Source organism: Vollenhovia emeryi, unplaced genomic scaffold (assembly GCF_000949405.1).
Source record: "Vollenhovia emeryi isolate VEMERY1.0 unplaced genomic scaffold, V.emery_V1.0 DF939243.1, whole genome shotgun sequence".
Taxonomy (NCBI): domain Eukaryota; kingdom Metazoa; phylum Arthropoda; class Insecta; order Hymenoptera; family Formicidae; genus Vollenhovia; species Vollenhovia emeryi.
Genome location: NW_011967123.1, coordinates 431,215 through 446,126, shown reverse-complemented (window position 1 = coordinate 446,126; position 14,912 = coordinate 431,215). Strand labels below are relative to the sequence as shown.

General features: G+C 40.6%; 1 protein-coding gene across 1 annotated transcript in view; it reads left to right on the top strand.

Moving 5' to 3' along the window:
- Positions 1-8,020: 8,020 nt before the first annotated feature.
- The window catches only part of LOC105560056 (guanylate cyclase 32E-like), a 106,683-nt gene continuing 99,791 nt past the window's right edge, over positions 8,021-14,912 (top strand). The window contains exon 1 of the mRNA XM_012008804.1: positions 8,021-8,097. The gene's annotated coding sequence lies outside the window, so the exon portion shown is untranslated. The remainder of the gene's footprint in view (positions 8,098-14,912) is intronic.

Genomic DNA, 14,912 nt, shown 5'->3' with positions numbered 1-14,912 from the left:
AAACGTGCGGCGAGATCGATCGATCGTTACAACTCTCTGCGCGCCTAGTAACGATCGATCGATCTCGCCGCACGTTTGAATTGGGCAGTGGGCCGGCCTAAAACAGCGATTTTTAATAATTAATAACTCGCTGACTTTTGCGAAAATTGCAAAATGGTAGAGGACTTTTCGACTTAGTCTAGTCCACTCTATCCCACAATAAGCGTTGATGCGGGTATTGCATAACACCCTGTATAATATGTTCAGTTAAATTTACTATAAGCCACCCCCACCCCCCACCAAATGATTTCTGGTTGACCTTGATATTGAGCTTGACCTTTAAGGAGGTTAAGGCCATTGACATTTCCCGTCGCTCATTATTCATTAAAGAGTTATTTTAAAAAAGTAGTTTCACATAAATGCTATGTAGTTTACGATACCGATACCATGTGCGTTGAAGAACACACACACACACACACACACGCACACGTATGCGCGCGCGCGCAAGGTGTAAGGGGGCCTTCGACCACCCTCCCCGCACCCACTCTGCTGGTAAAGAGGGTGGACCTCGCTTGCGGAAACCGTACAATAGCTGCGTTCGGTATTTCAAATCCGAGACTTCGAAGTATTCTTTTGCATTCGAGTGAGCGAGAGAGGAGAATGAGATAGAAAGGGAGGAAGAGCACTCCGACGCCTTAGATTTACAATGCCGAACGCAGGTAATGATGGAAATACGATGAAGATTTAATAGATACTAATATACGTTTACCACGATTAAAACATACGAGTACAATAGGCGGGGTAAATTGTGTAACTGTTGACGAAAATGCGTCGAAAAAGCCCATTTTCATCGATCTTGAATGCGATGCAGCGAAACTTATTTTACCCGATTATCAGACTAGAATCCAAAACCATAAATAACCCAAAGATAGGACTCATAGGACCTTAATAAATAATCTTTAGATATGGTAACAAAAACATCTGCAAAGGTTCATCCCGACTGAATATTATTTTTGACTCCATGCTCGAGCGCATACGGCCTCTAGAACTTTATTTAGGCTCTCCTTCTACTAACCCGTTTATTTACAGACACGGAGTTATCTTCATCCGTTGTGGAAACAATGCGACGATAAAAAAAACCCCCCGAGAAAATGTCATAAGAGAATGACAATGGTTTGTCGCGATCGACGCGATGCGACGCGTGCTCACTTCCGCGGAAAACAGGATTTATTCATTAACGAGTCGAGAGAAGCATCGCGACTGACGATTTTTCGCAGTTTGAACGGATGGCCAGAACTTTAGAAAAGTGATCGGCCGTCCTGGCCGCACAGGGAAGTTGCGCCGCCAGGGAATAACAACTCAACGAGACACTCACATTTGCGGTGTGAGTTGATGTCCACGGTCACATGCGGTTGCCGTAAAAAGAGGCAGAAATGCCTATATACACACACGCACACGCACATTTCTATAATATTAGAATTTTAGGAAAAAAATATACTCGACGCGAGACGCTGCCGCGTCTCTAAAAACATTATATAGAAATAGCCAGACATTTTTGCCTGTCTGTGTCAATAAGATATGTGCACTTAGACCGAGAGCTCTCAAAATAAACTCGCTGCATTTTGACGTTCAATCACGACGACCGACATCGTTGTCATTTAGTTTAATTTCCATTTGCTTGGCCGGTGACCGAACTTAGCTTCTTGGAGCAAGTTACGTTCCATGTTTGGAACTCGCTTTAACAACTCCAACCAGATTCATAAAATTACTTCTAGGATTGCGAATCGTGATTAGCCGTTCAAAACAGTCATTAGCACGAAATTATTTCGGTTAATTGAAACTTTAATGTCATTAAGGTCGGCATTTATGGTTAGATCTTGTATTCAAGACTGTCTTGAATTCATCTGAAAATGCTGTATGGAAAACACATTTCATTAACTACGGAGAATCTAAAGATAGCTTTAAGACTGTCTTCAATATAAGATCTGACTATAAATACCGACCTAAAAGTTGAAATACAAATTATCGAAAGTATATGCACATAACAATCTGTGCAATACTTAATACGTATGTATTTGTAACATCTAAAGTTGCATTTTTTATCGTACCAGCGTATTAATCTTCGTATACGGGTCGTACGAGATGTCACGACTCACGAAATCAAAATTCAACAGAGCGTCGCTCGCAAGGAAGACGCTGGAAGATTGTAACGCAGCAATATGCCGATGCGAGTACCAGTACAACATACATGACAAACGCCGAATGTTGACATTCACAGAGAAAAAAGATAAGATAACAGCTGTTAGCACGATCGGCTTTTCTGCGCGTTGCCATCTACTCGTATGTACGTCATTGTTGCTAACTGTGGCGTGTATGTACACGTGGTGTATTGTAGCGAATCGATATTATTTCTTTCTCAATAGTCGCAAGATCTTTCTCGCAGACGAAAATCAGTGCTATCGCGAGCCATCGACAAATCGTCGACGTCGCTTTACACGCCGTTCACGGCAAATCTCTTTCAGCTGTCAATGTATTTCCATGAAATTTTTAGCGCGAAAAAAATGGGGATGGAAGGAGAGAAGGCGACATAAATGTCGGAAATTTTATACGAAGACTTGGACTTTTTCGGAGTACACGTCACGCAAGGTGCAGGAATCTGGAGATCGTTTCCTGGCCGCGTGGAAATCAACAAGTTTCCAGAGGATTGATGTTCGCGTTAATGTCTGACTGCATTCGATGCGTTTTATGAGTAATGCGCAAGAATGAATGTACTTCCAAGAATAATGATTAATGATTTAATCGAAGTTAATTTCCTCTTCGCACCAGCTATGAAATTTTCCGGATTTCACGCGTAAAAGCGCATTAATTAGTAATCATCTTATATCATTGTTTCAGGGCCAGGCATGGTTTTCGACTAACTGAGAGCCTCTTTCACCAACCTCGGTTAGATTAACCGACGGTTAAAATTTGCAGGTGCCAATAAAGAGAAAGAAAAGAGGTGAAGGACAAATCATGTCCATTACAGAATCTGTTGGTCTCCCTGAAAATTTTAACCGTCAGTTAATCTAACCGAGGTTGGCGAATAAAGCCCTTAGAATGTTCATAATGGCTAGACATTTTGTACCCCTTACAGAACTGTAATACTGGGACCCCCCCCCTCTAAGAAAGCACTGAAATAATTACTAGAAAATCAGTAACCCACATAGCACATAATATTACATAATATGTCAGTAATATTAGTTATTGCATTTACTGATATAATACATTTATATAATACATCGCAATATTACATTACTATTACTATTAGTTGGGTTGACTATTAGTTTCCCGTCTCAATTACACTCGCATGAATACATGCATAGTTACACGCATCTTCGTATTTTCGCGGTCGGTCTTCGCGATCAGTTCTTCGGAAAATTTTTAACAAGTTATTAAATGTTTACTTTCATCCATATTATAAATTTTAATTTATCGCGGAATGTAATTAAAATGAATATAACGCGAAGTAAATTGTTTTTTTTTTCTAAATACATATAAACTTGAATTTCGAATTCAAAGATTGAGTCACTACGAGACAGTCATTATCTATTCTTGAATAAATCACGGAGGTAAAAATATATTTGATTAGTTTTATGCAGCAAATTTTTAAAATTAATTCACTTCTTTAATCAACTTCTCGTGGTCGTGCATTTCGATATGATCGACGCTCGTATACAGTTCGAACCGTACGAAATATGTGACGATAATAAACCGGCTATGGAAGGAGTTTTCTTCGTTCCTGATTTCCGGTCAAAATGACCAGACTGTATGGCCAGAAGCGACGAAAGGTAGATCCAATCTGGCCCGACGACGCGGTAAGTGGTCAATACTGGCCACTTTGATGGGGTATGTACGTTAGGTGATGTACGAAATAAGTTAATTTCGTCCTATTTGTTAAAATTCGGGTGGGTTATATCTTTATCTTCCTTACATATTCTCGCATATGTGCGAGATTAAAAAGACCCCTATTAAATCCCTATTAAATCGCGCGCGTATAATATATGTTTTCTCGCGGTGTGCTTCACTTCTCTTTTAGATTCATAGTAAATGAAGATATGCAATTTAGTAATATACATTTGTATGCATCAATTATTGAGGTAAAATCTCTAATCTTAGTAATTAGAATTTAAGTAACAACGATTTCCGTTTCGAAACATTTTCTCGATTGAACAGAAATAATCGTTAATTTAATCAATGCCAATAAGTCCGCGGATTGATACGCAAAACGTAGTAACAGTAACACAGAACAAAGTAATGTAAAATATTAAGTATAGCATTTCCAATTTCGCAGACGGGACAAGGAATTCTCAACGTTTCTTTTTTTTTGTTGTTTTTCACTCGGCGCGGTATCGTACGACGTTACGCGGGCCAACGTTTACCTGAAGGTCGCCGGTCTCACTCGCTCGCCGAACGTCGTGCCGGCAAGCAGTGGCGAGAGTCGCTCCGTGCGTAGCATTACTTTTGCGTTATCGGTTTCCAAGACTCGATCACGATGAATTCAGGGATAAAACACTATTGATTTGCACACCTTTATTAGTAACAATTAACGTTCCACGATTAATTATTAAGTTTCTACAACTTGTAATGAGAAACGAATTGCATGTTGAGGCGACGGCTCTTTATCAACGTATAGATATTTCACGAGACTAACTCATCTAAATTATAAATGTAAACCGTGGTATTTTGTCGCGGTTACATCTCGTTTACGCACCGCGCTTTTAATTATCTATCGATTTCGTTTCAAGGATTAGATTAAATGACAAAGGTTGTAAAATATCGCTTCGTTACGGACTATTAACCACTTCTTTACCGCAGATTATGCTTCCGATGTTTGTGTTACCTTTTATATCGCCAATTCAAAAGTGATTTATCCATTCTTCCGAATCAAAAATGCAAGTTGTTAATTTGAGTAATTTGTATGATAGAAAGTCACGCGATACCTATTTGTTAATGGCATTTCGTGTGTTTCGCGGTATTTCACATCGCGTACGGGAGTGCTGGAAATTTCGCGCGATCGATGATTTTCGCGAGTGAGTGTTGTGTAAGTGCAACAAGGAAATCTGAAAGGAGGAGGAGGAGGCCGAGGAGGCATCGGGCAACGGCGGAGAAATCGTAAGGTAAGTGTCTTACATTTTTATTTGTTTGCTACTTGTACAAAATAAAGCATCTGTTCTGTTTTTTTATTTAGTCAAATGATTCGAACGAGAATTCAGCATTCTCTCTATATAATTATTTTAATAAATGCCTTTTTTTAAATATAAAATATAAAGTATATTTGATACAATAATTTCAATTTTACATGATTAGTCTGTAATCATATGCATATTTGTATTGTTACAGTTTAACATATACATATACCTAGTTGACGATTTACAACTGTGCTGTTGCGAGTCGTATCAGTGAGTGAAAAATTACTTTTTATTTTAAATTGACGTTGCGCATGCAATTACTTCTCTTTGCATGTATACAAATTCTTAAAAATATACAATGCTGAACTACAAACTGCGCGCGAGAAACGCGCGTTTTGTCATTTCTAGTAAACTATAAAAGTGATATGAGGAAACGATATACATATTACACACATAATTGTATCAATATTTTAAAATAATATTGCTACAACATTACTGAAGTAATATTGTAAAATAATGTCTCTGCAATATCTATGTACCATTACACTGCAAGATACAATGTTGCAATCTTGCGGCAATGTTGTTACAAGCTCTTGTGTTGTGGTATAAATCGCGTCGCGGTTTTAAAAAAAGACTTGTAGGTTTATTAAGAAAAAGTTGAAACGCGAGTACGTAGAAAAATTTAGAAGACTATACAGCGGAATGCGGATAGGTAGGGATTCGGGTAGGCAGGGACAGGGTGACATAATTCTATAATTAAAAAGATAGATAAAATTATAACTCCATTGTTATTAAATATAATTATATTTGCCGTTCTTTTTAATATAAAACTCAACTATAAGTTGATATATTTTTAATAAAATGTATTAAATTTCACTAAAAATAATAGTTAGAAACTTTACGTTGTAATTTTATTGTATTTATTTCAAATTGTACAACATTAGTTGTAGAAATTAGAAAAATGTAATATTGAATATGCAATCGGATGCGTATAATAAGATGGAAGTTGTTATGCGTTTGTTAAGTTTTTACTTCAAATTTATTTAAAATTTTTATAAATTTGATTTACTTTTAAGAGATCATTCATAAATTCACACATTCGGGATATTTTTTATCCCAAACATGCAATACGTATATATTTTACATTGCAAGAATTTCATGTTATTGTATCCATACCGAATATTTCATATGTAACGTCGAGAAAAATATTGTATTGTACAGATATTATATTATTGGGTGGACACTTTAATATTACTATGATATATTAGTAATAATTAATTAAATTATAATTAAATTATATTAGTAATATATTATAGTAATATTTCCGATATATTTTATTGTAATATATTTCCAATATTACAATAAAATATGTCGGAAATATTACTATAATATACATATTACTAATATATCATAGTAATATTAAAGTGTCCGCCCAATAATATAATATCTGTACAATACAATATTTTTCTCGACGTTACATATGAAATATTCGGTATGGATACAATAACATGAAATTCTTGCAATGTAAAATATATACGTATTGCATGTTTGGGATAAAAAATATCCCGAATATTTAAATTTTTAAATGATCTCTTAAAAGTAAATCAAATTTACAAAAATTTTAAATAAATTTGAAGTAAAAACAAACGCATAACAACTTCTATCTTATTATACGCATCCGATTGCATATTCAATATTACATGTAATATTACATTGGAAATGTAATATTACTGTAATATTACGTGATATGTGGGAATTGTACAGAAATTTTCTGATAATTATTTCAATACTTTTTTGTTCTTAGTATTACATTTCTGTAAGGGACTCTATTCGTTTATTACATTGTTGTAACGCTACTAATACCGCTACTTCTGTTCATAATAAATAATAAATATTATTCAGCCATTAATAAAGTAGAAAATCAAATCACGCTCCCCGCGAAATCGGGCTTAAATTTTTTTAGGTCGCGCGCTGTACACCCGGTAGGCAACCCGACCCGTGTCTAATAGCAACGTGGACTAAATACGATTTCGATCAATTCTTAGGTCTCTTTCGGTGTAAACGGTCGTTTATTGGATCTCCTTTAATCGATCGTGATCGATCGCGATCACGACGAATCGTTTTCCGAAGTTCGTCGCGCGCTCGGCGATCGCGACACCGATCCACGATACCGTCGCGGTGGTGCCCTCTACGCGGCGAGCGTTATCACTGGCACCAGGCCCCGTCGGAATGTTGGAATCATGTGTTCGCTTAGTATATTGCGGGCCTTGCTCACATATCGTGGTGTTGTGCGGGAGTGATTCGTATGTCGAGTACGCGAGCGACCAAGTCGAGCTCAATCGTGGCGAGAGAGAGAAAGAGTGCGGCGGCACGGCAAATTTAAGGTGAACTTAAGGAGGAAACGGTGGCGGCCAACGATTATTGGCACTTTGTTGGTTATTGCTGGTCCAATCCACCGCGTTCGGTTTAAACGGTTCGCCAGCCGCTTTGCACTTTCCCGAGGATCCCGCGGGTCCGGAAAACGGAAGAGGCGCGAGGAAGGTATTCGCGCTTTCCCTTCCCCGACCCTCCTAGTTCACACTCTCCCCTTACCCTTTCGCACTTAGCCCGCGCGTCTCTCTTCGTGCTGGCTGCTTCGCGCGCCCGCGGATTATACGGCGGTCATAGTGGTGTGATTTTATTTTTTTCCCCGTCTCTCGATCGTCGGGCTCCGTTCTGCTGCTGCCGCGCTGGTCGCGCGGTCCGCGGTTTTGTGGTAACCTCTCCCCCCCCCCTTCCCCTCTTCCCCCGTGCCGGAACAGTGCCGCGTCCGTAAGTTTCTGGGCTTTTCGCGAGAAACCGACAAGGAAACTTTGTGATACTCGGGGATGTTGAGGTAGCCCTCTCCCCGCCCGCCCCGTTCATCCACGCGGGACTGGATTACCATGCTGGACACCGCCACGAGTCGCAGGTAAGCGAATATCGCGAGCCTCCCCCTCCCCCTCTTTTGCGCCACATTTTTCGTCGTCACTGCTCTCTCTCTCTCTCTCTCTCTCTCTCTCTCTCTTTTTCCCTCTCTTTCTCCCGCTCCTTGTGCTACACGCCTTCTCTTTCTCGTCGGATCACGCGAGTTCCGCGAGTTCGAAGCGACGCGCGGAGAACCAGCCGCCTGCGTATTGCACAAACGCGAGAGAAGTTGTTCGCGTCGAGGCGCGCTTCTGCGCGCGCAGAAACGCGAACGACCGTCGTAGATTGGACGAACGCCAGTCGCCGATATGCGGAAACTCTCGCGAAGAATATTCCCTCGCGTGTCACTCGGCGGCGCGTTCCACGGGCGCGTCGGCGATGCCGTATACCTCGTCTCCATAATTCGACCCTCGACGATCGGAACGGCTGCCGCAACGGGAACGAACATCCGCGACTGACCCATGGCTCGCCTACGGCGAGCCAGTAAGGTTCTCGCGGTACGACGGCTCTTTCAACCCGCTTCGTGCGACTCGCGCCGAACGATAAACGCGCGGACCGTTCCTATTTCAATATCGGAAATGCGCACTCGATTTATCTTATCGCGCGAGATTCTTTCAATTGGAGTTATTGGGGGAAGAAACGGGAAATAAATATCGAAATCTTCCGCGAGAGCGTGCGCGGGGCCCTCGGCCGCTACTTGGTAGCGCACTTTGGCGGCTGAGAACGGCTAACAATAAGTCCGCTTCTGGCGCAGTACCGCGCTTGGTATCAAGACACATATAAATATCGCGTGGGCGGGATATACACATTATTCATGCAGTAAAGTCCCGAGTTATCCGAGTAGTTTCTACCAATGGATGCTTCCAATATTATCCCGATACAAAGCGCCAAAGTGCCACCTCCTGGAAGTCCAGAAAACACGTCAAACACCGTAAAAAGTTCAAGTAATGCTGATCGCCTTCTAAGATAGCAAAGGTCTGATGCATCACGAGTTTGTCCCAAGTGACCAAACCGAGGGGGAAACCGCTGAGGGCATTGTGGTGTACAGATTTGCGGCATTACTGGGCATTAATAGGTATTTTTGAGGCATTAGGTCTTGCCGGGGCAATATGAAGATAAAATAAGATGAAATAAGATAACACAAGATAAATAATGTAAAACAAGATAATAAGATAAGGTAATGCCCACTGGGCATTAGTGCACGGAAAAAACAATATAGTTGTCACAAACAGAATTCTGGTTGTGTCAACCAGATTAAATAGTAAAATATGGAACAACTAATTATGTGGTTTTTATAACCACAGAGCAATTGTTAAATGACATTGTTGCAGCAGTGACGATACCTGGTTGCCTTAACCTTTGCAATCGTATCCTGATTGACGCAACAATGTGGATAGATTATCATATCCACAGTAAATAATGCTCCAACCAAAGTCTGGTTGTCACAACCAGATCATGTACAACTACATTGATGTAGTTGATACAACTAAGTAACAAAGTCATATCAATCATACATATAATCATTGCATAAAGATAACTAGGATAATGCAGCTATATTGCTTACAACTAAATATTTCTGGTTATGTGCACCATATCATTTTTTTCCGTGTAGGATAATGCAGCTATATTGCTTACAACTAAATATTTCTGGTTATGTGCACCATATCATTTTTTTCCGTGTGGGCATTGGTGTACAATACTGTACCAGATTTTGGTCAGCGGTTTACGCCTTGGACCAAACAGTAACGGGAGCATTCAAAGTTCAAGTTCTACGGCGTTTGGTTGCAAGAATTCAACGTGTTCAGCCAGAATACAAAGATCTAGATAGTTGGTGTTTGTTGCACGACAATGCACCATCGCACAATGCCATCATTGCACGCCAATTTCTAGCGAAAAATTATATTTGCGTGCTTGACCATCCGCTGTATTCGCCGGATTTCGCACCGTACAACTTCTTTCTAGTCCCGAAACTGAAATTAGTGCTTAAGGGTTGTTTTTTCGAGGACGTAGATACCATCAAAGCTGCGGCGGCGCGACAACTAGAGGCAGTACCCGGGGGATAAACCGCTGAGGGCATTGTGGTGTATCCCTCGAGAAAACACGTGTTATATACGCACCTGCGTCTAGAATGTACGAAAAGTTACACAATTGCCCTGGTTTTTGACATGACGTGCTGACGTGCTGACGAGGGTGACAACAAAAGGAATTAATCTCAACCGTTTCATTGGTGCCGAGGGGGAAACCGCTGACCAAAGTCTTGTACACCAATGCCCACTAATGCCCAGTGGGCATTACTTTATCTTATTATCTTCTTTTATCTTACTTATCTTGTTTTATCTTATTTTATCTTATTGTATCTTATTTTATCTTATTTTATCTTTATAATGCCTCAGCAAGACGTAATGCCCCAAAAATGCCCTAGTAATGCCCGGTAATGCCGCAAATCTGTACACCACAATGCCCTCAGCGGTTTCCCCCTCGATTGGTGCACATATAACAATGGTTCTGAATAGACAAAAGTAAATATATACCTGTATGCATCTTATACATATAATTAGAATGTAATTATATAGTAATGACATCGAGGGGGAAACCGCTGAGGGCATTGCGGTGTACAGATTTGCGGCATTACTGGGCATTAATAGACATTGCTAAGCATGTTTTCGGCATTAGTTTGGGCATTAGGCCTTGCTGGGGCATTATAAAGATAAAATAAGATAAACTTAGATAAAATAAGATAATATGATAGAGTATTGCCTGCACTGGGCATTACTGGGCATTGGTGTATAAGATTTTGGTCAGCGGTTTTCCCCTAGGCTCGTGTCTTCTCAATTGAGATCTCCGAGTTTTCCCAGTCAGATATTCCCAAGAGTACACTCCAGGTATACATGGTGTACTCCGAAATATAAACAAACCGCTACATATTACACGCGCCTCGGCTATACGTATATCTTGCGTCTCGCTCCTCTCCGCGAGTCTCCTCGTGCGTATTCTTCTTCCATTCGTACCGCCCGTTCACCCCCTTGCAATCTATACTCCCTCTCTCGTTCCGTCTCACTCGTTCTTTCTATCTGTCTCTCCTCATCGCAAAGTGCCGTAATATTCTCCTGCCAGAGTTATTTTCGTCACGATTAGCTCTCCCGAGGCGGTACTGCCACGGGTCGCTCTCTGCGCGTTGTCAATGTCTAGAGACCCCTCTTGCTCGCTCGCCGGACCGAATAACTGGATTTCCAGGCTAGCAAGGTGATTGCAAAGCGATCATATACATACATAATGTCACGCTTTCTCCCTTTTTCCTTTTATCTGTATCTTTAGTTCATTATCGTCTTCTATACTTTAATTCCATCGTCATTTATTATGCACAAGCGAGGGGTAAACCGTTGAGGGCATTGTGGTGTTACAGATTTGCGGCATTACTGGGCATTACTAGGCACAACTAGGCATTTTTTGGGTATTAGTTTAGGCATCAAACCTTGCTGGGGGATTGTAAAGATGTAAAATAAAATAAATCAAGATAAATAAGATAAAAATAACGCCTACTGGGCATTACTAGGCATTGGTGTACATGATTTTGGTCAGCGGTTTACCCCTCGTGCACAAGTTTCCAGCTTTTCATATATAGTACATTCACGATATACCGTATATATTCATTACGTGTTTAGTAAAAATACCTATCGCCTTATGAATATTAAAAATACAACTAGAAACGTAACCCTCATAAATTTGCATTTTTATGCCATTACTATACATATAATACAATTAAAATTAATTGGAGTCTATGACAAAGTAATGTACGATTGTACTTGCGCGCAAGCCGCTGTGTACGTTCCGCGCGAAGTAAGTATTATTTTCGCATCTTGTGAAGTGTCTAGAACCATTGCATATGAAGCGCGCGTTACGTCCCCCCCCCCCCCCGTTTATGTTTCGAGGTACAGATATCATCGCGCTCTTTGTTGCTTGCCGCGACCGCGAGTGGACTCGCGGCGGATTGATAGTTCTCGGAACCACGCACGTGGTCACGTCATATATGCACATGCACATGCGCACGCACACGCAAACGCACACACACACATACACACAGTGGTTATGCTGATCTCTGTATGAGTCACAGCTTCATTTTTCGTAAAGGGCCGTGGGCGAGGGAAAACAGCAGAGCTTCATCGGCAACTTCGTGCCGGTGAAACGACCGTGCATAAATTCCTGTGTGCGTAACGAACGTCGCACAAAACAATAATAAAAGAAAGAGTCGAATCTCTTTGCCCGACCGTTGTCCGGCGAGTGTCGCGCTTGAAAACAAACTCATTAATACGCGCCGCGCGATAAAGTTGGTACATTGTGTCCGTTATTTACGCTCGATTGCAATTATGAACGCCCGTCTGTTTATTCTCACGGCTTCAGTCGACCATTGTTACCCATCCTCGCTCCTAGGGAATAAACTTTAGGCGCTTCATCCCAAGGGTGAAGTGTTACATCCGTCGTATGACACAGTGGAAAACTCGAGGGAAAACTTCTAGAGAAACTCGAGACCGATCAGCAGTATTTTAAAAAATTTTACTGTTTTTCGCACTAAGTTTCTTCCGTTAAAGTTACAGTCAGTTCGGGTCGAATAATATTAATTTTCCGTTAGTTGCTTACTGACGAAGAAGATTATTACTTGTGTTTGTACATATACTGTTAACTGAAAAATCGGTTCTTGGTCGGGGAGAGGGTGAGATCGGAGATATTTATTAACATGAAGTAATCGCGTATCGATTGCTCTGCGTTTTAATGCCGACAAAACGGATCAGCGCGTAGTTCAAAGTCGAAAACAGACCCAAAAATATCATTAGACTGTTTATTACGACTGGAAAAAGTAATATAGTAATCCCTCGACAGAGGGATTTAACTAAATTCATGAGTTTCCTTCCTGGAATGTTCTGTTAATATGGTTCCCAGGAGAAATTAAATTTCGAGTAAATTTATCCCAGATAACAAGTCGAGGAAATAAATTTTACGCTTGTAACACAGATCAAAGGTTGCTACAATAAATACTTTCCACGAGGAAAACCGCTGAGGGCATTGTGGTGTACAGATTTGCGGCATTACTGGGCATTACTAGGCATTACTAGGCATTTTTGGGGCATTAGTTTAAGCATTAGGCCTTGCTGGGGCATTATTATAAAGATAAAATAAGATAAAACAAGATAAATAACATAAAATAAGATAAAGTAATGCCCACTGGGCATTAGTGGGCATTGGTGTACAAGATTTTGCTCAGCAGTTTCCCCCTCGACTTTCCACCAGCCGTGGCATCGGACAAACAATTGTAGAGAGTTTTCTGTTACATACATTTTAATAAAAGCGTTTTCGTCTCTCGAGAGGGTGGGCGGACATACCAGGGTTGCGTTCGGGAAGATGCTATTTAGCGCTATGAGCGTGCTCTGTTCTTGTTGCTTGCAAAAGTTGAACAAGGCCAGAGTATACGCTCATAGCGCTAAATAGCGTCTCCCCGAACGCAGCCCAGAGCGGGCGGACGGTCGTTTTATCAGACCCCTTTGATCATGGATCGTTTTTTTTTATTGTGATACTTGTATTTGCGTACGTTTTCATTGCACACGCCGCAATGTCGTTCCTTTCAAATCAGCAATTTCAGCATAATGCGAAATGTGACAGCGTGGAAAACAATGAGAAGGGGATACGTATTTTAGAGATGTGTGAAATTTAATTATAAATATTCCGTGGCTTTCGCGATACTTAGCCACATTTCGCGTCCAAGGATCTATTAAATAATATAAACTTATTTAGGCATTCCAGTCAAGACACATACCGAGAGACTATGGGAGCTTTCCAGCAAGCGACACAAGTCGACACAAGTGTCGTTCTGTCTTTATTATTCATTGAATGCGAAGAAAGACAGAACGACATTTGTGTCGACTTGTGTCGCTTGCTGGAAAGCTCCCATTGTATTATAATACCCTTCCCTTCCTGCGAAATTTCTCTTTCCTAAGAAATCTAAAAAAAAATTTATAAATGACTGAATTGTACGGTACGTAAATTTACATTTTTAAAAGATCAAATGTAGAAAATGATAAAACCAGGGGGAAACCGCTGACCAAAATGTACACCAATGCCCACTAATGCCCATCAGTGGGCATTACTTTATCTTATTTTATCTTATTTGATGTTATTTATCTTGTTTTATCTTATTTTATCTTTATAATGCCCCAGCAAGACCTAATGCCCAAAAAATGCCCTAGTAATGCCCAGTAATGCCGCAAATCTGTACAATGCCCTCAGCGGTTTCCCTCTCGTGATAAAAATTGTACAATGACCTCTAAACTTTTGCTTAAAAAAAGATCGCGATGCGAGATTTTGTAAGTACCTATTAATTTTCTGCGCTGCTTTCATTAATTCGCAAACATGAATTTATTAAAGTTTGCTAAATGTTAGTAAATGTTGATAGATCGAGAAGCGCCGTACGCAATCACGATACGGGAGAGACGCGATTTAATTCCGGTTAAAATTTCACATTGATCGCGCAGAGTTTTATTTGCACAAGTCTAGCGTAATTCGACTCTGAAAGAGCACACCAGCGGATTCCGTAACTTCGTTGGTGGCTGGATGAGAATAACACAGGTTAATCGGCTAATTTCAACGTTCGAGCCACGCATGTGGCTAATTATGGCCGTTAACCACTTAAACTTGATTGATTAATTAGAAAGCACGTTTTTTTCTCGGCCATGCGTCACGCTCGGTAAGATTGATTGCCAGTTGCGCCGTTTTCGACTTCGCACGATTGACTGCATTGTGTACGAACGATTATATTGTTTTACCGATTAC